The following is a 22,420-nucleotide window of genomic DNA, read 5'->3' as shown; positions in this document are numbered from 1 at the left end:
AGATTCAACAATAGAATTATCTTTAGAATAGCCAGGGTGGGAGTAATAAGGCAGTGAATGAATGTGAGAAGAGGTCAAGTTCCCCTAGTGGTGAATCAGATTCACAACTACAAGAGAAGAGAGGGACAAGTACCCTTAACCCCTCTGATTACCAGTAGGGGTTGCTTCTAATTTCTATGTTAGAAGTGAAGAGAAGACTGTGGGACATGGTCTATGTGTGTAGTAGACTTTGGAGAAGTAAATTTCAAGGAATTCAGAGGAAAAATAGAGCTGGGACATTTTACTGGGTATTATGAATGGGGACTTGATTGAGGTTATGATGTAGCTTGATCTTTTCCATTTCTCCACCTGTGTTTTGAAGTCTCTGAGAAGGGAGGATTAGCTAGAATGGACTAGGGCTGAGATTAGGGGAAAGATGGGAAAAGTTAACTTTCTCCCCTCCTTCTACGCTTGTGGGCATTCTCTATGACTCAGGGCTTCTTAAATTTCTTCCACTGGGGACCCCTTTCTCAAGGTTAGGCATGGTTGGTGTAAAGTGCACAGGCTTTGTGTTTAGAACCAAGGCTACAGTGAAGTTGTGTGATGCAGCACAGGCAAGCACTGCCAGAAACACCTCAGATTCATTACCTGCTTGATTTTTAAATAATTTTTGGTTGTTGTAAATTCCGAAACCTTTTACTGTTGCCAATTTTTTTGCAACCTGACCCAGAGTTTAAGAAGCGCTGCCTATGTGACTTCTCTAATTCCCGTTTTTTTTGTTTAGATATCAAATGATGACCAAGCATAACTGTTATGTGATCTGTATTTATTCTTAATTGCATACATGGTATTGCAGCTGATGCAGCTGGTGGATGGCGATGAATTGGTGCTGAGAAAGACAGAAGCCTCACTCCTTTCTCTAAAATATCAAAGGTATTTAAAATCCTATCTTGGGGGCTCTGAGCTATGATAGAAATTTTTATGATATTGATTATTAAAAACTTTTGATGAATTTCCCAGAAGCAGAATTTAAACTAGATTCGGGGGTTGTTGTCTGATCATGAAGTTTGAAAAACAAAACAACAATAAAACATGAGCTGGGTAGCCATGGTGATCTGGTGAAGGAGTTGGGTATGCATGAACCGCTTAATTTCCTTCCTAATCCCTCACAAGCATGCCAGGTGGAGAGAGGAACTAAGGAAAGGAAGAAAACGAACATTTACTAAATGCCTACTATGTGTCAGGCACTGTGCTAAATTCTTTATAAATATCTCATTTTATCTTCACAACAACTCTGTGAGGTAGGTACTATTATTATGCCTATTTTATAGTTAAGGAAACTGAGACAAATTGAGTTTAACTGACTTACCCAGGTTCACAACAGCTAGTAAATGTCTGAGGTAACATTTGAACTCAGGCCTTCCTTACTCCAGGCCTAGCACTTTATCTTCTGTGCAACCTAGCTGAATGAGGAGTAGATTCATTCAGTGGTAGGAGGAAGGAGTAATGCAAATTCTGGGAAGAAAGGATATGCCCCAAATTCTAAAGGTAGGGACCAGAGGAAGGACGATGTACTACTCTCCCTTTTGCTTTTGCTTTCACTTTTTACCTTAAACTTCCAAATTTTGCCAGTCAAGGACACCTGTTGATTACATGTACCTGTTGTCTTTCTTGCTGGAATGTAAAGTATATTGATTTTCAGAAAGGATCTTTCAAACGGCAGACTCATGAATTTAATAACAATTCTTGGTAAAATTTAAAAATGGATCATTTAAAGGATTTTTATGAGCTTCAAAGCATACCTAATATGTTGGATTATAGAATTGAAATGACAAATTGGGATGAAGGCTCATGTTTAATAAGATGGTATTTAATAGGAATAAACATAAAGTCCTGCATTTGGGTTAAAAAAATTTATTTGTATGGTATAAGATAGTGGTGACATGGCTACAAAGCAGTTTCTATTTTTGTGAATTGTAAATTCAACAGGGGCCAGTATTTTGGAATAGCAAAGAAGCTAATCTCAGGATACCTTATTAAAACATCGTTTCAAGTTCTGAGAATCACATTTCAGTTAAGGGCATTGACAGATTTGAGTATGTTTATAGTTGAGGGGATTCAGTATTACATAGTATGTTATGGGGACTCAACAGCACACACACACACACACACACACACACACAGAATCAGTTGAAGCAGGTATCTTTAGTTTGGAAAAATGATGATCTGGGACATGGACATGATTTAATTCAATAAACATTTGTTAAGAACCTACTAAAGACAGTGCATAGTATCCATCTCTGGAGAAGATACAAGGTTAGGTGTCATGCAGTCCCTGTTTTCATGGAACTTATAATCTAATAGGGAAGTTGGACCCAGATACATGTAAGTATTTTTTGTTGTTCAGCCATTCAGTTGTATCCGACTCCATGTAACTGGAGTGGTTTGCTATTTCCTTCTCCAGTGTGTCCTCATTTTATAGATGAGGAACTGAGGCAAGTAAAGATTAAGTGACTTGCCCAAGGTCACATAGCTAGTAAGTGTCTGAAGGTGGATTTGAACTCAGATCTTCCTGACTCCAGGCCTGGTGGTCTATCCACTTCACCACCTAGCTGCCTATGTAGAAATATAGTCAAAGAATTATGCATATTATATGCATCAGAGAAGCATAAATGAAGAGCTAAGTGAGGTTTGAGGTTTATATATCTGCAGGTACTAGTTTAATAAGGTATTGTCTCAAATACTTGCATTTTACAACTGATAGGCTGATAAATTAAAAAGTGTGAAGGAGAGAAAGCCCTCATGGATATCCTGGGGAGGAGGAAAGTTCTGGACTTGGGCTTACTCAGTTCAGTCACCTGATGGTATAAGCTCGATACTGGAGCAAAAATGAAAATTTCAGAGGTCGTTTAATAGTTAACAAAAAGCCATAGTGAGAGAGGGATGTTCAACAAGGATAGATACTGAGGATATCTCTAATTGATTCAGCAGAGGGAAACTCTTATTTGAGTTACCTACTGTAATCTCCCAGCCAAACATCACAGGGTCCATGGAGCACCTTGTGGCCTTTTTGTACTCAGGTGACCAGGAGGTGATGATAGGGTATGGGCTCAAGATGGGCCCCCAAAAACCCCTTCCTTGAACTTTACTTGAACCCTTTATCACCTAGCCCAATCTCCCAAATCTTTGTTAACTTAATTAAAGTCTAGCCCTCCATTGCCTATTACTGGACTGATAGCTCCCTATTATACTTCCCATCCTTGATCCCATTCAATCTCCCAGCACTCTGCTCCAGTCACCCTGGCTTCAAGATCCTCCCTAAATTCCTCCTCCAGTCACCCCAGCTTACTGGCCACTCCCTATCAAGATACCCCTTCTTCCAGCCCCTCCTCTGGTGACACCAAGTTACTTGGCCACTCCTAGATCCCTCCATAGTCTTTCTGTATATAAGATCCATCTGGGTGCCATTTAGGGACTGAGACTTCCTCATGCCTGCTTGTCCTTATAATTGTCATAGATGTTCAGATTCCTTAAGAGTTTGGCCTACATGGCTCATCTTTAATAAACCTTGTCTTTGCCTGAAGGAAGGTTTGGGTTGAATTCTTTCAAGCAAAACCCGCCTGTCATGATTTCAGAATCCCAGACCCCTAACCTCTAAACTTCAACAGTGACATCAACAACCTGAACCTTTAGTCTCTTGAACCAATCAAGACTTGAGGATATAGTCTCAGTAACTTTTAAGGAAGAATTATCTTAGAGTTACGATTGCTTTGGGTTATAATATTACGCCTTCCACAAGGAAACATGCTGCCAAAACTAAATGAGATACTAGAAAAGGGAGTGTTTTTTTTTTGTCCCAAGAAATTTCAATGAAAAAGCATTCTTTTTTTTTTTTTTTTTGATGAGGCAATTGGGGTTAAGTGACTTGCCCAGCATCACATAGCTAGTGAGTGTTATGTATCTGAGGCCGGATTTGAACTCAGGTCCTCCTGACTCCAGGGCCATTGCTCTATCCACTGCACTATCTAGCTGCTCCAGAAAAAGCATTTTTACATCTTTGCCATTAGAAGGAAGAAGGTGCTATAGCTAGCTTACTCCTTGGCTCTGCCCCTCCCCAACTTCTAACCTCTACACTACATAGTAATGCAACACTTTCTTTGACTATCTTTTTCATACATTTAGTAGAAGCCTAGCTTTGTCCTGCAGATGAATCATTCTTTGCTTTACCAGTTTTACTTGGAAACAAATATAATTTAATAGCCCTATTGAAAATTCAAAATGACTCTACAGATATTGCAAATAGCAATAAGTGTTCCAATTTGCATAATGAACAACAAAATTGAAACCACTTTAAACAGGTTGAACTCTGATCTTTATGCTTTATATCAAAGAAGGGTTGGAGATGATTTGCATCCTTTTATGTAATCCTTGGATATGGGCTCTGAGGGCATATTTTATGTGAAGAACATAATAAGTAGTCAGTAATTACTTTCAGTTTATGAGGGGGCTGGATTGAATGAATCTGGAGGCCTCTCCTGATGGGGATGGGATCTGAACCCCTAAAAGGAAAAGACCGTGTCTTTGGGATCTAGACCTCAAAAAGGAAAATCCCTGGATTTCCCCAAATCTCTGGCATTTGCCTGAGGCTCTAATCCACTTAACTGGCCTTTCATTGTGGCTATGTGCAGCCTCCCAATTCTATTCTGTTACCTCCCAATTGTCCCATGCCACTTCCCACCCTTTATCCTATCTAGACCCCATTCTCCCTTGGCCACATGGCCAGGTCCCTGGCATTCTGTTCACCCCAGTTTACTGTCCATTCCCATCCAGAGCCTCCTTAGACCCCTTCTCCAGTTATCCCAAACTACTTGGCCACCTCAGTCCTTTCCAGTCTTTCTGTGTATAAGGTCCATCTTATCTCCATTAAGGTGCTCAGATTCTTATAATCTAGCCAATGCTGAGATTCTTAAAATCTAGCCACTGCTCAGATTCTTACAATCTGGCCAATAGCTCAGATTCTTAAAATCTAGCCAATAGCTCACAAATGTTCCTTAAGAGTCTAGCCAATATGGCGGATGTTCTACTAAACCTTGTCTTTGGCTAAAAGAAGGCTTGGATCAAATTCATTCAGGCAGGACCTGTGTGTTGTGATTTTGGGGTCCAGCACCCCCTAAACCTCAACAGTCCTACATTTAGTTGTCTCTGATTTTGATTCTCATCTCTGGATGTAGGGTACTTACTTTTGGAAGGCAATTCCCAATCTGACACCCCAAAATTCCTCTTATAGGCTTCAGATTGTCCTGCAAATACTGTCCACTATCTTCAGTGTATCCAAGCTTGGCAAAATATATGAATGTGCTCTTGTGGGGACTGGAAGGAGCCTGGCAATTGAGGACTGTAACATGCCATTAGAAGGCTTCAGTTCTGTTCATAGGTATCTATACTCATCATCTAATTGTCTCAGAACTGCTATACTTTAACCTGTGCTGTCTTGGACTTGTCTTGTTACTGGAACTCCACTGACCTCTGCACACAGTAGGTACTTAATAAGTGTTTATTAACCAGATGAACGAATATGCAATTTTTGATCTACTTTTTGAGCAAGCCATCTGTGTTAAGTGCTCTCTTCACAGTGACCCCCTCCCCCATACTTTTTTGCTCCATAGATTCTGTATTTGATCTGTACTTCCACTAGTAAATCCTACTTTCCAGCTACTATCTCTGTTCCTATGTATTTTCAGTTGGAAACCTTTACTGAGTAAATTTCACAGATAAAAGTTACTTTAAATATTAGTTACTATTTTGAATTCATTTCATGACTAGGGTGTAAGCCAGGGATTTTAAACTTTTTTTTTTGTCATGGATGTTTTTAGTAGTCTGGTGAGCTTATAGAACCCTTCTCAGAATAGTTTTTAAATGCATGAAAAATATACAGGATTTCAAAGGAGAGCAAAAATAAAGTGAAAAAATAAAACTGGATTTTTTTACCATCCAAGTTTACAGACTGCCTGAAATCCATCCATGAACCCCTTGGGAGTTGTGGACCACTTTTAAGAACTCCTGATGTAAGCCCTGCTAAAATTCAATCTTGGCAGTTGTCTCCACATATATTCACATTGATGAATTGTTCTTATAAAACTCATGAATCTCCAGAAGGTACAAGAAGGAAGCTTAACAATGACAGACTTTAAAAACCATTATAGTTTCATATTCTGATTTCATTGTCTTTTGATTCCCTACTTAACTATATCAATATGTAATAATGACAATAAAATAATAATAGCTAGCATTTATATAGTGCCTACTATGTGCCAGGCACTGTGCTAAGCACTTTACCAATCTTATCTCATTTGATCTTCACAACACCCCTAGGAAGTAGGTGCTATTATTATCCCCATTTTACAGGTGATGAAACAGAGGCAGATAGGTTAAATGATTTGCCTAGGGTCACATAGTTATTAAGTGTCCAAGGCTGGATTTGAACAAAAGTCTTCCAGGTTCCAGGTCCAAGATTCCATCTACCACACCAACTAGCTGCCTTTTTACACCAAAGTAACTTTGATGACTTTTCATTATTGACCCTCTTGTTCGAATATTCCGGTAACCACAAGAGGAAACTTCAAGCACTCTCAATGAGGCAGAGTTGGAAGAGAAGTGTATGAAGGCAGAGAGGTTGTTGCTATGTAACTGATCAGTCTGTCAACTCTACTTCCAGAAAAATGAAAGTGACAAGCTTTCACAGAGGGAGCATCAGCTAATATGTTTCCTGGCAAATGGCAGCCATAGCTGCCAATGGTGGTGGTCTACCTTCCTTCTTCATCAAGGATGTATCTATGTCTTTTGCTGCACTATCAGCTAGAGCTGGCTTATCCTCTCTACTGAAGTAGTAAACTGTTCTGACACCTCAAACTGGATTTGGAGTCAGAGAACCTAGGTTTGAATTTTGGCTCTTCTAGCACCAATGTGACATTAGGAAAGTCTCTTAATCTCTCTTGGTTTTAGTTAACTCATCTATAACATGAAGAATTTGGACTTTAAGGTCCCTTCCAAATCCAAGTCCCATGATCTTATGGTCTAGCAGTATTAATTTCAGTTTTCACTAACTAGGTTTCTTTTCACGATGGCTTGCAATTTGTGATTATTCAGTTAATAATTTTGTGAATTCAAGATTGATATAAAAAGATGCTAATACAGTGAGTGCATACAGTGACAGCATACGTGTTATTGGGTGAACTCTATGATAGGCAGTGTGTTATAGTGGATAAAAGGTTGTACTTGAAGTCTGGAAGACTTGTTTCAAATCCAGCCTTGGTATCTGTGTGACTCTGGGAAAGTCATTCAACCTTTCCGATCTTTAGATATCTCATAAAAGGAGAAGAGGGGAGTGGTTTGGACTGGTGATGTCTAAGGTTTCTTCTAACTTGCTCTAAATCTGTTATCCCATTTAGACCAAAATAATGGCAGTTGCCATTGCTATGTCACCTTGAAAGGTTGGTTTTTAAAAAATCACTTTTGACAGAGACTCCAAGCTGAGGCGCATCACCAGGAAGACTAAAGGATGAGGAATGGAGAGATGAATGGATGAATGAAAAAGAATTTATTACGTGCTAAGTGATGATGCATAGAAGCATGTGTGTTCAGAACCTTTGATTAAAAAAAAATACCATAGCAGGACACAGTGGGACATAATGGACAGTAAGAAGACAATCAGCAACTCTTGAAGATAGAAGGGCTGTGAGGAGAGACGTAGCTGAAGGGAGCCACACACCATTATACTCAGAGATCCTTGAAATAGTGAATTAAGAAGCATTGTTATACATAATCTCCACTCTCAAGGTTAGATTTCACATTCAATGTGACATATTTGAAGGGGAAAGAGGAATTCATAAAGGGAATGATGAGCAAGAGAAAGCAGAGGAGACAGACATGCCAGATGGAGAAAGGTATTCTGGTCCATGAGAATAAGAGCCATATGGCTTTGTTTTTTGTTGTTGATTTCACTTTCTTAACCGCACCGTGTTTGCTAAGTTTGAATCTGCAGACACAGTTATCATTGTCCTTCCTTCCATAATCAAAAATAATGCTCCTGGTGGTAGTTGCTATCTGTGTTGCTATCTTTGGTGGGGTTGTAAAGACTAATATGTAGGCAGTAGTCTTTCCCACTCAGGCCAGAGTAGTACAACAGTCACAATTTGTAGAGTGCTACTGTTCATTTTTTTTTTTTACTCTTAGCTTTCTGTCTTTCTTTCCCTTTGGTCCAAAAGGACTACTCCATTTAGATTCTAACCCATTGACAGCATTTAATGAGTGTCTACTGTGTGCAGAGGTCTGTGCTAGAAATTCTGCATAGAAGCAAAGGATATACATAGGACATGCCTTTAAGTTGCTGTCTGCCTCCGGGGCTTCCCCACTTTCCGTTATTGTGTTGTGTGATTTGAAGCTCTGCTTCAGTGCACCATTATAGCTTTCCTTTTGTCTACTCAGTTTATTTGTTCAATAAATATTAAGTGCCTACTAATGTGTACTACACTATCTGCCTCATTTCAGCTTGCTGTGAAGGAGTTGTTTGAATATCTTGTGGTCATGCATTATGTGCACAACAAGTAGTTTGTGAAATTTAAATGATTTCTACCCTCCATTACAAAAAAAAAGATACATAGCAGCATGTATGTTTAGAATCTTTGATTAAAAAACACTATGGAAGGACGCAGTGAGGCATAATGGATGGCAAGAAGATAGTCAGTGAAATTTCTTAGACGTGGGATCATGTGTGAGTTCCCAAAACTTCAGTTTATTCATCTGTAAAATTGGGATAGTAAGAACTAAAATGTCTATCTGAGGGGTCTTTGTGAGGACCCAAAGAGGTAATAGATGTAAAAACACTTAAAAAAGCCATGAATTTAAAAAAAAAACACATTAAAGCTCATATATGTTAATGTAATTATTGTTATGACTACTAAGTTACAAATAGACAGTTGATACTCCAGCCTTCTGCTTAGAGGTTGTAGAAGATAACAGCTAGATGGTGCAGTGGGAAAAGTGCTGGACCTGGAGTCAGGAAGACCTGAATTCAAATTGGGTCTCAGGTACTCACTAGCTATGTGACCTTGGGCAAGTCAGTTAATCTGTATCTACTTAATTTTCTTCATTTATAAAATGAACTAATAATAGCATCTATCTAACAGGGTTATTGTGAGGATAAAATTTGTAGAGTTCTTTGTGAACTTTAAAGTGCTATATAAATGCTAGCTATGATTATTATTATTATTATTATTAGTAGTAGTAGTAGTAGTAGTATAAATCTCTGCAGGAAAGCCCTTTTTGAATTTATGCAGGGCAAAAATGGGAGAATTCAGCCTTTTATTCACCCTCAAATGAAAACAATGAGTGGACTATTTTCCATACAACTTTGGAAAGTGCCTTATCATTGTCTGAAGGACTCAGCAGGAAAAATAGGCTGCAACTTAATAATGTAAATACTAATTTTGTTCATAATAATAATGGCCATAAACATGTCACTTAATTAATTTAAAAAACATTTATTAATCATCTACTATGTACAGAGCAGCATTGAAGATGCTGGAGAGGATACAAAGTTGAGTTATGAAACCATCCTTATTCTCCTGGAGTTTATGAACATACCTAAACACTCAAATGGATTATTGATTATTTTTAAAAATTAATTAACTTATTCAACATTCACTTCCATTAGCTTTTGAGTTTAAAATTTTCTCTCCCTCCCTTCCCATCTCCCTCTCCAAGAAGGCATGCAATCTGATATAGGCTCTACATATACATTCCTATTAAACATATTTTCACGTTAGTCATGTTTTAAAGAAGAATTGGAACCAATAGGAAGAACCACAAGAAAGATGAAACAAAACAAAACAGAAGAAAAAAAAAAGAGCAAATGGGATCTATGTTCAGACTCCATAGTTCTTTCTCTAGATGTGGATAGCATTTTCCATTATGAGACTTTTGGAGATGTCTTAGATCCTTGCATTTCTGAGAAAGGCTAAGTCTATCAAAGTTAGTCATCACTCAATGTGGCTGTTACTGTGCACGACGTTCTCCTGGTTCTGCTCACTTCACTCAGCATCAATCTATACAAGTCTTTCCAGATTTTTCTGAAGTCTGCTTGCTCATCATTTCTTAAAGTACAATAGTATTCCATTACATTCATATACCACAACTTCTTCAGACATTCCCCAATTGATGGGGCATTATCTCAATTTCCAATTCTTTGCCACCACAGAAAGAGCTAAATATTTTTTGTACATGTGAGTCCTTCTCCTTTTTTTATGATCTCTTTGGAATACAGGCCTAGAAGTGCTATTGCTGGGTCAAAGGGTAAGTAGTTTTATAGCCCTTTGGGCATACTTCCAAATTGTTCTCCAGAATGGTTGGATCAGTTCACAACTCCACCAACAATGCATTAATGTTCCAATTTTCCCACATCTTCTCCAACATTGGTCATTTTCCTGTTTTGTCATGTTAGCCAATCTGTTGGTGTGATATAGTATGTCAGAGTCATTCTAATTTGCATTTCTCTAATATATAGTGATTTAGAGCATTTTTTCATTTGACTATAGATAGCTTTAATTTCTTCATCTGAAAGTTGCCTGATCATATCCTTTGACCATTTATCAATTGGGGAATGACTTGTATTCTTATAAATTTAATTTAGTTCTCTATATATTTTAGAAATGAGGCCCTTATCAGAGACATTGGTTGCAAAAATTCTTTCCCAGTTTTCTGCTTCCCTCCTAATCTTGGTTGCATTGACTTTGTGCAAAACCTTTTCAATTTAATGTAATAAAAATTATCCATTTTGCATTTCATAATGTTCTCTATCTCCTTTTGGTCATAAATTCTTCTGTTTTCCATAAATCTGAGAGGTAAACTATTCTTTGCTCTCTTAGTATCAGCCTTTATATCTAACTTGTGTACCCATTTTGATTTTATTTTGGTATATTGTGTAAGATTTTGGTCTATGCCCAGTTTCTTCCATACTCTTTTCCAGTTTTCTCAGCAGTTTTTGTCAAATAATGAGTTCTTCTCCCAGAAGCTGGGGTCTTTGAGTTTATCAAACAGTAGATTACTATAGTCACTGACTACTGTGTCTTGTGTACCTAACCTATTAGACTGATCCACCACTCCATTTCTTAGCCAGTACCAAGTAGTTTTAATGATTGCTGCTTTTTATACAATTTAAGATCTGGTATGGCTAGGTCACCTTCCCTAGCATTTCTTTTCATTAGTTCCCTTGATATTCTGGATCTTTTGTTCTTCCAGATGAATCTTGTTCTTATTTTTTCTAGCTCTATAGGCTTATTGATTATTGAAATGGTTCTTCTAATAATTTAGATTGCCATCCATTCATAACTGCCCATCCTATATGATTTTTGTCCATGTCCTTCTACCAGTTTTTCACAGGGGGCCAAAGATGACAAAAAATAACCATGGCAACAAATATATACATTCCTATATCTATACACACATATATATAATATATAGCATATAAAAAGTATATAAAAGAGGTGTAAGCAAAGTGTTGCATGAAGTATGAGCAGGTCATAATTATCATATACTGGGCTGGGGGTGGGGACTGGAGAATGAAGAGAAATTTCATGGAGGACTGCTAGTATCCAAATTGTACTTTAAAAGATTTAATGGACTATACAGAGACTTAGTCTGATGTCTCAATGATGCATGGAGATGACCTTGAATTCTTGAAGATTATGTCAGCAGACTCTATACCATGCTAGAAAGATTCTGAATATGGCTCTGACAATAGACCATGTCTGTTTTTCAAGGACCAGTTTATGAAGAGGTATATTATTAGGTGGTTGGCCAGTTGATGATTCTTTGACCCTGACAATGTATGAAACAAGGAAATTTACTAAATAATCTTGAGCAATCTTCTTTGGTTTATGTAGCGATATTGTCAAAATAGAAGAAAAGGAGACAATGGGGTTAAGAATCATATAGTTTTTATACTGTATAAATTTTAACTGTGTAAATCTGAGATCCCAGTCCAGTCATATAAATTTTGACATTCTGACTTTAAATAAAATCTGAAGAAGAAGGACATTTTCCTCTAAATGGAAGGAATGCTCACTGTACTCCTTGGAGAGGCATAAGCTGAGGTGGTTTTCTCATGCCCCTAAAGGCAAAAAGCAATGGTATTTCATGGGGGTATTTGATCATGTCATATTTCATCAATGAGTGTAAGTATGTGTAACAAGATTGTTAAGAAAATATTTCCTGCTTATGTACCAATGTTGGTTACAGAGAATGAAGACATAATGTCTGTAACACCCTCCAAATTAAATCAACATACACTTTGCTATTTATACATCTGTGTTTGGATGGGAATAGGTGTGGATGGCAAGAAATATCAGAAAGCATAGTTCAAGAAAAGGGAATAAGAGAGATCAAGACTTGTAGACTACAAAAGAGTCTAATGTCCTTTTTAGAATAAATACTTTCTTTGAGAAAATAGTAGTGTCTGGATATTGTGATCAACAAATAACATAATAAAATAAAATAGATTACATTTTAATAGACAGGAAACACTTATTATTGATGTGTAGTCTACAAGTGTTTGACCTCTCTCATTTACTTTCCATGAATCATGCTTTCCAATAAGCCTGGGTACATTCAGACTGTAGACTTGTCAGAGAATAGACCAGAATTAAGTAAATGGCTTAAAGAAAGAAGGAGAAAAAAACATCACACTATTTAATTAAATCCTGAATTGTGTAAACAAATAAATGATAAGTAAGAATGTTGATGCTGTTCAGTCATGATCAATTGTTCATGATCACATTTGGGGCTCTCTTGGCAAAGATACTGGAATGGTTTTCCATTTCCTTCCTCAACTCATTTTTCAGATGAGGAAACTGAGGCAAACAGAATTAAGTGACTTGGCCAAGGTCACATACTAGTAAGTGTTTGAGGCCAGATTTAAACTCAGGTGTTCCTAACACCAGGCCTGGCACTCTATCTACTGTGCCACCTAGCTGCCCTAAGTAAAAATGAGTAATGGACAACAGATGTAACATTAACACCAAGTATAATAACTTTATATACATATTTAATTGATTTTAATATTTTCCACACAAAAAAAGACCAAAAGAACCAAGAAAATACCTTAATAAGCAGACATGAGTTACTTGCCTCCTTGGAGAAGAGGAATCTTACAAAGAATGATGATGGGTTATTATTTGCAGCATTGTATCATAAAACATAGAGAAACAATGGAGAGTTAAACCAATTTTAACTTGGACCCTAACAATGTAGCCTTCAATATCCTTACAAGAGATATACAAATGGAACTGCAAAGAATGAAGATGTAAAAAGGAGTTGTGTTCGACCAAATATTTGTGCTGCTGGCAACATAGCTTTGAAGGCATGGAGAGATCAGTTCACAAGGTATCTGAAGGAGCTTTACATAGAGAAGGAACTAGAATTTAGAGGGATAAGGAAAGACTTTTTATAAAAGATATGAGAACTTAAAGGAAGTCAGGGAAGATTCTTTGAATGGTGTAACAGAAATAATCCTTCCTTAACCTCTGTTCTTAAAGATGAGGTAATGCACAAAACAGGGAGATGCAGACCTTCCAAAGATGTTTACTGGGGTGATGGAGAGTCAATGTAGAGTCCAAGTTGAAGAGAGATTCCCTGAAAATGGCATGGCTCTACAGGTATTCGTCTTTGGCTATGTTAAGGAAATGCTTGTTTTTTTTTTCTTAAATTCAGAATAAAATAAATACAAAAGAGAAATGATGTTATAGTGTTTGCATCAAGTTCCAGAACATTATAAAACCTTTTGGAAGAGATCTGTAACTGCTGAAAAGAATTTCACCTGACCTTTTACATAGAAAAGCCAAGTGGATAAAGAATGACTATTGCCCAGATTATGTTTGTTCATCAGTATGTTCATCTGGAACAGACAGTACAAATCAAAAGAGAGTTGGGCCCAGAATTGAACAAGAGAAGGAGAGTAGGTTGTATTGCCTTCAGGAAATTGCGAAGCTCCTTTTGTGACCTCAAGCTACCCTTTCAAACAAAGGTCCATTGTTTAAATACCAACATTCTACTATTTTTGCTGCTATGGATGGAAGACAGAAAATACAACAGTCTCTGAAGAACATAAAATTAATTTCACACAGAAAACAATGGAGAAGCGGATGGTGTTGTGAATAGTCCTTTATAAGAAAAACAGAAGGAAAAGATATCATTGGGGAAATATATAGTAAGAAAAGATGGGGTTGGTCACAGGTTAAAAATCAGGGATGAGAGGTGGATAGCTAGAGTACTCCATTGCTATCCTCACAGAGTCAGCAGAAAATGAGAAATGTGCTTAGCACAGTGCCTGGCACATAATAGGCATTTAATAAGTTTTTATTGATTCATTGAGGATCTTTGATTTACCTCTTTTGTTGAATTTATGGGAGGACATGAACAAGAGTCATACTTAATAGACAAGCATGTATTATCTGCATCATTGTAAGGAACCTCCAAATGATGAGCTCAAAGATCCATTTGAAGATTGAAGCATGAAAAGACGAAGACTGAATATTTAACAAGTAAAATGAAGGAAAAGGTATGCATTCCAATCCTAGTGAGCAGCATGAATAAAGACATGGAGTCAAGAAAGCATAGAGTGTGGATAAGTGTGGCATGTAGAAAAGTCTGGCTGTAGTGAAGAGTGTGTAAATGGCCCTGAAAGGCATGGTAAGGTATGTGAACTTAATCCTGTAGGCAATTAAGACCTATTGCAGGGCTTTGAGCAGATTAGGGACATTATCAGATTTATATATAAGGAAGATTAGTCTTCAGCAGTTTGAAAGATGGTTTAGAGAGGGGACAATGATTAGGAGTTGGAAGTCCTATTAGGATGCTGTTAAAATTGTCGAGACAGGTGGTGAATGGTAACAAGGCCTTGAACTTTGGTAGTGACAGCATGAATGGAAAAGAGGGGACAGATGTGAGAGATATTATGGTGGTAGAATGAACAGGACTTGGTAACTAATTGGATATTATAAGCATATAAACAGTACATAATTACTGGAAAATAATACATAATAAAACAACATCCAATGAATGACTTGAAGCTTGCCAATCTCCTAGACCCTAGAAATCCCTCAGACACAGGATGATCTGGACCTAAGATTTCTGGTAAATGTACAGTTTGAATTTATTTAGTTCTCAAATGTGGTTGCCAAGGATTGCCAGGTCACTACTCACCTTTTTAGATGAAGAGGCAGGAACTAAATAAACTGATTTGGGGGCTCATAGCATGGCAGGGGGGACATAGGAGGACATACAGATTCATAGAATCCTAGGACCAAATATTTAAACCTGGAAGGATTCTGAGAGGCTACTGAACCCAACCCACTCATTTTCTAAGTGACTTGCCCATAATCAAGTAGACTTGGGTTTTTGGCTCTCCCTGGGGGCTGGCTTACAGGGACTTTGACCTCTTCTGGCCCCAGCCAGTCCATCACAGAATAGGATGAGTAGATTGAACATCTGGTCCTGGTAAGGAAAAGCTATGGTATCATCTTATCCTCCACTTGACCTTGATTATAATATTCCTTTGTGGGAGCTGCCTCATGTCCTCCCATTTTTGCCCCCCACCTCCATCCAAAAACCCACACTGGTAGTTTCAGGAGGAAAAGAGAACTGATAATCAAGGGCATCTAAAAAGGTTTGATGTAGCAAGTGACACTTAAGCTGAGACTTGAAAGAAGCTAGATGACATGGCAAGTGGTTGAGAAGAGAGGAGATAGTGAGAAAGTAACAGCATTCTGTATGCTATAGGCAGATAGGTGGTTCAGTGGATAGCGCTCTGGGCCTGGAGTCGGGAAGACCCAAATTCATCCCTTATCTTAGACACTTACTGGCTGTGTGACCCTGGGTACATCACTTTACCTATGTCTGCCTCAGTTTCTTCAACTATAAAATGGATTAGTAATAGCATTTACCTCCTATGGTTATTGTGAGAATAAAATGAGAAAATATTTGAAAAGCACTTGGCACATAGTCAGACTATTTAAAACGTGAACTATTATTGTTCTGTATAGACACTTTTTAAAAAAGAAGCCTGTCAGTAAAGGGGAAGAAAGATATAGGATGGTAGTTGGAAGGGTTGTATGAAGTTTTTTTTTTTTTAAAGATTGCAGAGATCTGAATATGTTTGTAAATGGATGAGGCTAGATTGAAAATGCCTGAGAAAGAGAAGATGACTGTTGAAATAGAGAGGAAGTAGGAGCAAGGGCACAGGTTTTCACTGAGTCCTAGCAGGAAGTCAAAATACTAAATCCTTTAAGTCTGACAGAGGAGAGGATGATTGATGATGTAAGGAGGTTTTCAGCAGTGGGAGAAAGGAGTTGAGGATTCTTATGTATGATGGCTTCACTCTTATCAGTTAAATAGGAAATACATGTAATGGGGAGAGGGGAGAATTGACCGGAGGTGATGGGGCAATCTTTAGAGTATGTGGAGTGTGCTCTGCCTGGTTGCCAATCCAAGTGGTGGGTTTTGTGATTGTGCTTCTGGAAAAGTGTGAAGAAGTGTTATGGAGAGGTCCTGCCCCAGATTCTGAGTATGCACAGGTATTCTGTGACTGTTTCCTTTCTGCTTAATGCATAGCAAAGAAGAGCCTTTCAACTGGTTGCTGAGCTAGAAATGAGTGTGTGTGTGTGTGTGTGTGTGTGTGTGTGTGTGTGTGTGTGTGTGTGTGTAGGGAGGAGGGTTTGAGTACATGGTCTTGAACACATATGGGCCTGATGTCTCACCCTGTTAGTTCAGGTTGGATGTGATAAAATGAGACACTAATAGGTCCAGTTAAAAAAAACAACAACACATTTTATTTAGCTATATCATAGGAAAAGATGTCAGCAGAGATACAGTAGCACTTAGCTTTAGGCCTTCCCCACCTCTTAATGGAAATGTATGTGAACAGCAGGGAAGGTATGGTGATTTGTGTGGATCTTGGGCACCCACCAAATCTGAGAGGCCAGATTCCACATGAGTGGGACTTTTTAATGCCCTTAGGTGACCAGGAAGCTGTATCAAGGCAGGTGTGAGCCTAACTCATATTGGGGAAATATATAGTAAGAAAAGATGGGGTTGGTCACAGGTTAAAAATCAGGGATGAGAGGTGGATAGCTAGAGTACTCCATTGCTATCCTCACAGAGTCAGCAGAAAATGAGAAATGTGCTTAGCACAGTGCCTGGCACATAATAGGCATTTAATAAGTTTTTATTGATTCATTGAGGATCTTTGATTTACCTCTTTTGTTGAATTTATGGGAGGACATGAACAAGAGTCATACTTAATAGACAAGCAAGTATTATCTGCATCATTGTAAGGAACCTCCAAATGATGAGCTCAAAGATCCATTTGAAGATTGAAGCATGAAAGGATGAAGACTCATAACACATTCATGTGAGCCTAACTTTATGAGAGGGAAAGTAGAGGAAACTCTGGTGAATATTAGCCCTATTACAAGATGACATTTTTGTTTCTTCTGTCTTGGATGTATTTCGTGCTTTCCTAATTTGAGGTGAGTGAGTGTAAAAGACAGAATGGATTAGGTTACAATCTTGAGAGTTTTGAAATGTCAGAAAAGATAGAAGTCCCAAATCAATCAATCAATCAATCAATCAATAATCCATCAATCAGTAAACATTTATTAAGCTCCTACTAACTCTGTTAAAGAACAACCCAAGGTTCTTGAATTGACTTTGCCAGCAGCTCCCAGTGAGGGCCAAGCTTGACAAGTGACCTTCTTGACCCACCCAAAAGTGAATCAAACTGGCCATTGAGACACTCCCTATTAGCAAGGCAGTGACTTACTCGTTGGCTATGCCATGCCCAGAAATGCATTTGTGGGAGTGATATTTGTAGCACCTATTTTAATTTCAAACCCACTCTCCCAGAGAAACCGAGGTGGCAGAGGGAGAGTGTGCTCCAGTTTGGGGGGATTGGTTTGGGCTTCAGTATTTGCCTCAGTTTCTCAAAAAATTTGTAAAAATTAATTTATGTTTACAGAGTAACTTCAATATCAATGATATTAAGACTATATCAAATGGTACAATGATAATGGGGAGACAATAATTGGCATTGGCAAATCATATTGAAGCATTAATTGTTAGTATTAATAATACTGAGGAGAAATTAACTGGCAATTGAAATGGTGGGAGTGGGGGAACACATGAGATAGGGACTCAAGCGAATAGGATCAGAAGAACCCTGAGAGGAGATGGAGTAATATCCCTGCTTTGGGGACCTGGCCCACTAGTCTGAATGTGTTTGGATGGTAGCCTCAGAATTTGTAATGCTACATTAGGTTACCTGCTGTATTTCTGAGGGGTAAGACTGGTTGAGAGTTTAAGGAGAGAGGAAGTAGTTTTGGAACTTTTGGTGGGCAGAGTAACATAGGGAGCCAATAAAAGTAGGGTAAGAAGGAATGTGACTGGAAAGGTCTAGGGGAGGTTTTATGCCATAAATTTATAGTGGATAAAATGAGCACAAGGTAATGGCTTTGTGTTGTTTTGTATTTGTAAAGCAGAAAAAGGATGGCAATTATTGAACTTCATTTATACATGCTTTATTTGTTTTAAAAAAATCATTGTAATTTCCCCATGACTTCACTCCTCCCCCAAACCAGTCAGTCAGGCATTTATTTATTAAGGGCTTATTATATGATAAGTACTGTGCTAAGTGTCTGGGCAAAAGACAAAGGCAGTCCCTTCCCTTGAGCAGCTCAAAATCTAATGGGGGAGATAATATGCAAATACTATGTACAAACAAGCTTTGTGCAGGATAAATGGGAAATAATCAACAGAGGGAAGTCGCTAGAATTAAGAGGAAAGGCTTTCTGTAGAAGGTAGGATTTTGGTGGACCTTGAGGAAAGGAAGCCAGGAGAGGAAGATGAAGAGAGAGAGAGCATTCTACAGTTGGGAGGTAGCCAGTGAAAATGCCCAGAGCAGAGAGATGGAGTGTCTTGTTCAAAGAACAGCAATGAGGTTGAGTGTCACTGGATCACAGAATTATAGGGGGTTGGGAGCGTACCGTATAAGACTGAAAAAAGTAGAGATAGAGCTAGATTATGAAAGAGTTTGAACAACAACCAGTAATAATGAGGTATATCTAAACAAAAAACAAATAACACGTTAGCCATGACCAACAGCAAATGTCCTTAATCTTTAGACTGCTGCCCCTGGTGAGAGAATGGAGGTATAGCTTATTACATCATTGCTCTTTAGTCAATATTGGTCTCTGCACTCATCAGCGTTCTGATGCTTTTTAATTTCCAGCTTTGTCATTCTATCCAAATCTTTCCAAGTTTCTCTAACGCTTCATATTCATTGTCTCTGATGATATAATAAATATTTCATTACATTTATATACCATCTTATGTTCATCCATTTCCCAGTTGATAAGCACTCACTTTTTTCAGTTTTATTTTTTTATTTTTTTGCTATCCTAAAAAGAACTGCTATATGTGTATAGGTAGGTGTAGGACTTTACCCTCTGTCTTTGTCCTCTTTGCTGAATATGCTTATGCTATGCTTTTGTATTTTTTAAAAACATAAATGAGAACTATATTTTTTTAATCAAAGGCTTTTCCGCATCTATTGATACAATATGCTTTTTGTTTTTGTTCTTAATATGAACTTTATGTTTATAATTTTACCAAGGTTAACTATTTTTCTATTCCTATTATAAATGTATTGTAGTCAAAACAACAAAAAATACCATTGTGGTCTCTTTGCTAATATAGTAATAGTAATTGCTAATGTAGTGCTAATATTGTTGCATTCATTAATGATACTGGTCTACAGTCTTCTTTCTTTGGTTTATCTTTCTCTGGTTTGGGTATCAGGACCAGATTTGTCTCAGAGAAGTAATTTAGTAAGGTGCTTTCAGTCCCATCTTTGTAAACAATTTATATAATATAGGGGTTAATTTTTCTTCAAATCTTTGTTTGCTTATGAGTCCTTTTGGACTCCACTCCTTTCCCTTCTGGTAGTTCATTATAGTATGTCCAATTTCTGTTTCTGAGTTTGTGTTGTTTAGACTGTTTCTTTCTTGTACATATTTTATATTTTTGTAAATATTTGTTCATTTCATGTAAGTTTTCAATTTTTTGGCAGATAATTGAGTTTAATCATTTTTGACAATTTCTTTATTGCTATTCTTTCCTTTATCTTTGATTTTCATAATTTGGATTTCTTTATTCTATTTTAAAAATAAAATTAGCTAGGGAGTTACCTGTTGTATTGTTCTTTTAAAAAGCATTTCACTGATTCATTGTTGTAATTATTTTTATTTTTAACTTTGATTTTCAGAATTTTTATTTCTGTGTTTATTTAGGGGTTATTTGTTCATCTGGTTTTTAAATTGAATGCTCTTTATTGATCTCATCTTTTTATCTTTTCTTAACATTAGTGAAAAATATAAAATTTCTCTTAATTTGATTTGACTGCATTCCAAAGATTTTTTAATATATTGCCTGACTGCTATTTTCTTTGATTTAATTATTTATAATTTCTGTGATTCAAATTTCCATTTTGATTACATTTTTAATCATGTTATGTTCTCTAAAGTATATGTTTACTCATTTCCAATTTCTCTATTTATGGGTTTTTTGTGACCTAGCACATGAACAGTTTTTGTTCCAGTGCTGTTTGAAGTTGAAATACACACATATTGTATATATCCAAGTGAGGTGTATGGAGTGTTCAGCAGTACTTGCACCTCTGGTGTAAGGGCTTGCCAAGCCCTTTTCAAGGCTGCTTTCCATCTTTGGTGTCCACCTGATTCACCCAATTCTCACCTGTGGCTCCAAGAAGCTGTAGCATGGGTACTAGCCACACTCTGGTAAACCATCTGGACAGACAGGCTAACCTAAGTTGAAGGTAACTGATAGGCCTGTAACCTGTAACCTGACAGGGTAACTAACTCACCTGTTGGTGAGTTAAGGGGATGTCTACCTCAAGCATACCTCAGGTGGAATGGTGGATGAGAATAATTTGTTCCAATGGCAATGAAGGCAGCTCAAACAAACACTGTTGAGTACTTAGAGCTTGGTCAGGCGTCGAAGACACCAAGGTCATCCACTACATCCCAGACCATTGCCTGTCATCTTGACTTTTGTCCTGCCACTGGACTTTGATGACTCAGTAAAAGAGTGTGAGGCTGATGACTTCGTGCAACTCTGCTTCACTCAAATCCAATTCATACACAGTCAAGACATCACCCATGATGTTATTGGTACTCTTTAAAAACAAAGGACAAACAACAATATATAAGTATACATATACTTTGTATATTTGTATATGTATATATACATATATATGCACACACATGTTATATACTCTTACAATTCCCATTTAGTTATCAGATCTACTTTCCCCTCATATTTTATTTAGATTCTTAACTTCTTTTTCATTTTTTTCTAATAGATTGTTTAGATCTAAAAGAGGCATGTGGAAATTCTGAACAATTATTATTTTTCTGCATAGTTCTCCCTAAAGTTTTCCTGACTTTTCCTTTGTGTACTTAAATGATGTACCATTTGGCACATATACATTTAAGATATTATTTCATCATGAAAATTTAAAATATATTATAATTTCCAGCTTATTTCTTTTAGTCATGTCTATTTTAACTTTTTGCTGTAGTTATGACTGCTCTCTTCCCCTATTTTTAAAAAATTCAACTGAGGCATAATAAATCCTATTCCATTTAACTTGGTACACCTTTTAATATTTTAGGTACATTTCTTGTACTCAACAAATTATAGCCCTTCTCCTTTTTATGGGTGAGTTCATTCTATTTACATTTACAATTATAATTGTTAGTCCTCCCCCCATCCCCGCCGCCACATTATAGTCTCTTACAATGATTCTTCTCTTTGTCTAACATTAAACTTTTTAAAAGAAAAAAAAAGAGTACATTCATTATTAGTTATCTATATGGAATAGTCGGATCCAATCCTCTACCTTCCATTTCTTCTCCAGTTTACTGGGTCTTACCCTTTTCCTGCTTCCCTTTCCTTCCCAATCCCATTTTGTTATTTAGTGCATCAGAGTTGAAATTTATTTTACTCATAGTAATTCCTTCCTCAGCTCTACCCTTTTTAAAAACCTAAATCATTGCTCTTACTGTTCTGGTCCAGATCCCTGTTCATTGTATTTCTGTAGCATTCTCTCCCCACTCCTTACCCTTAAACTTTTCTTCCTTGGCTCAGATAAGAATGAGGCTCATGAGATTTCCCACTCCCCCAATTCTCTATGTTTTTATAATCTTCACTTGTGGCAGCCCAATTTTACAGAATAGTGTCTTCCTCTTCCTTCCTAGATGCTCCCAAGGTCTCTATTTTCCCCCCTCTCTCTTGTTTTTAAACACCCAGGCCC

The sequence above is a fragment of the Vombatus ursinus genome, unplaced genomic scaffold (assembly GCF_900497805.2).
Source record: "Vombatus ursinus unplaced genomic scaffold, bare-nosed wombat genome assembly UNPS02010304.1, whole genome shotgun sequence".
Classification (NCBI taxonomy): domain Eukaryota; kingdom Metazoa; phylum Chordata; class Mammalia; order Diprotodontia; family Vombatidae; genus Vombatus; species Vombatus ursinus.
Note: the sequence above shows the minus strand (reverse complement) of the source record.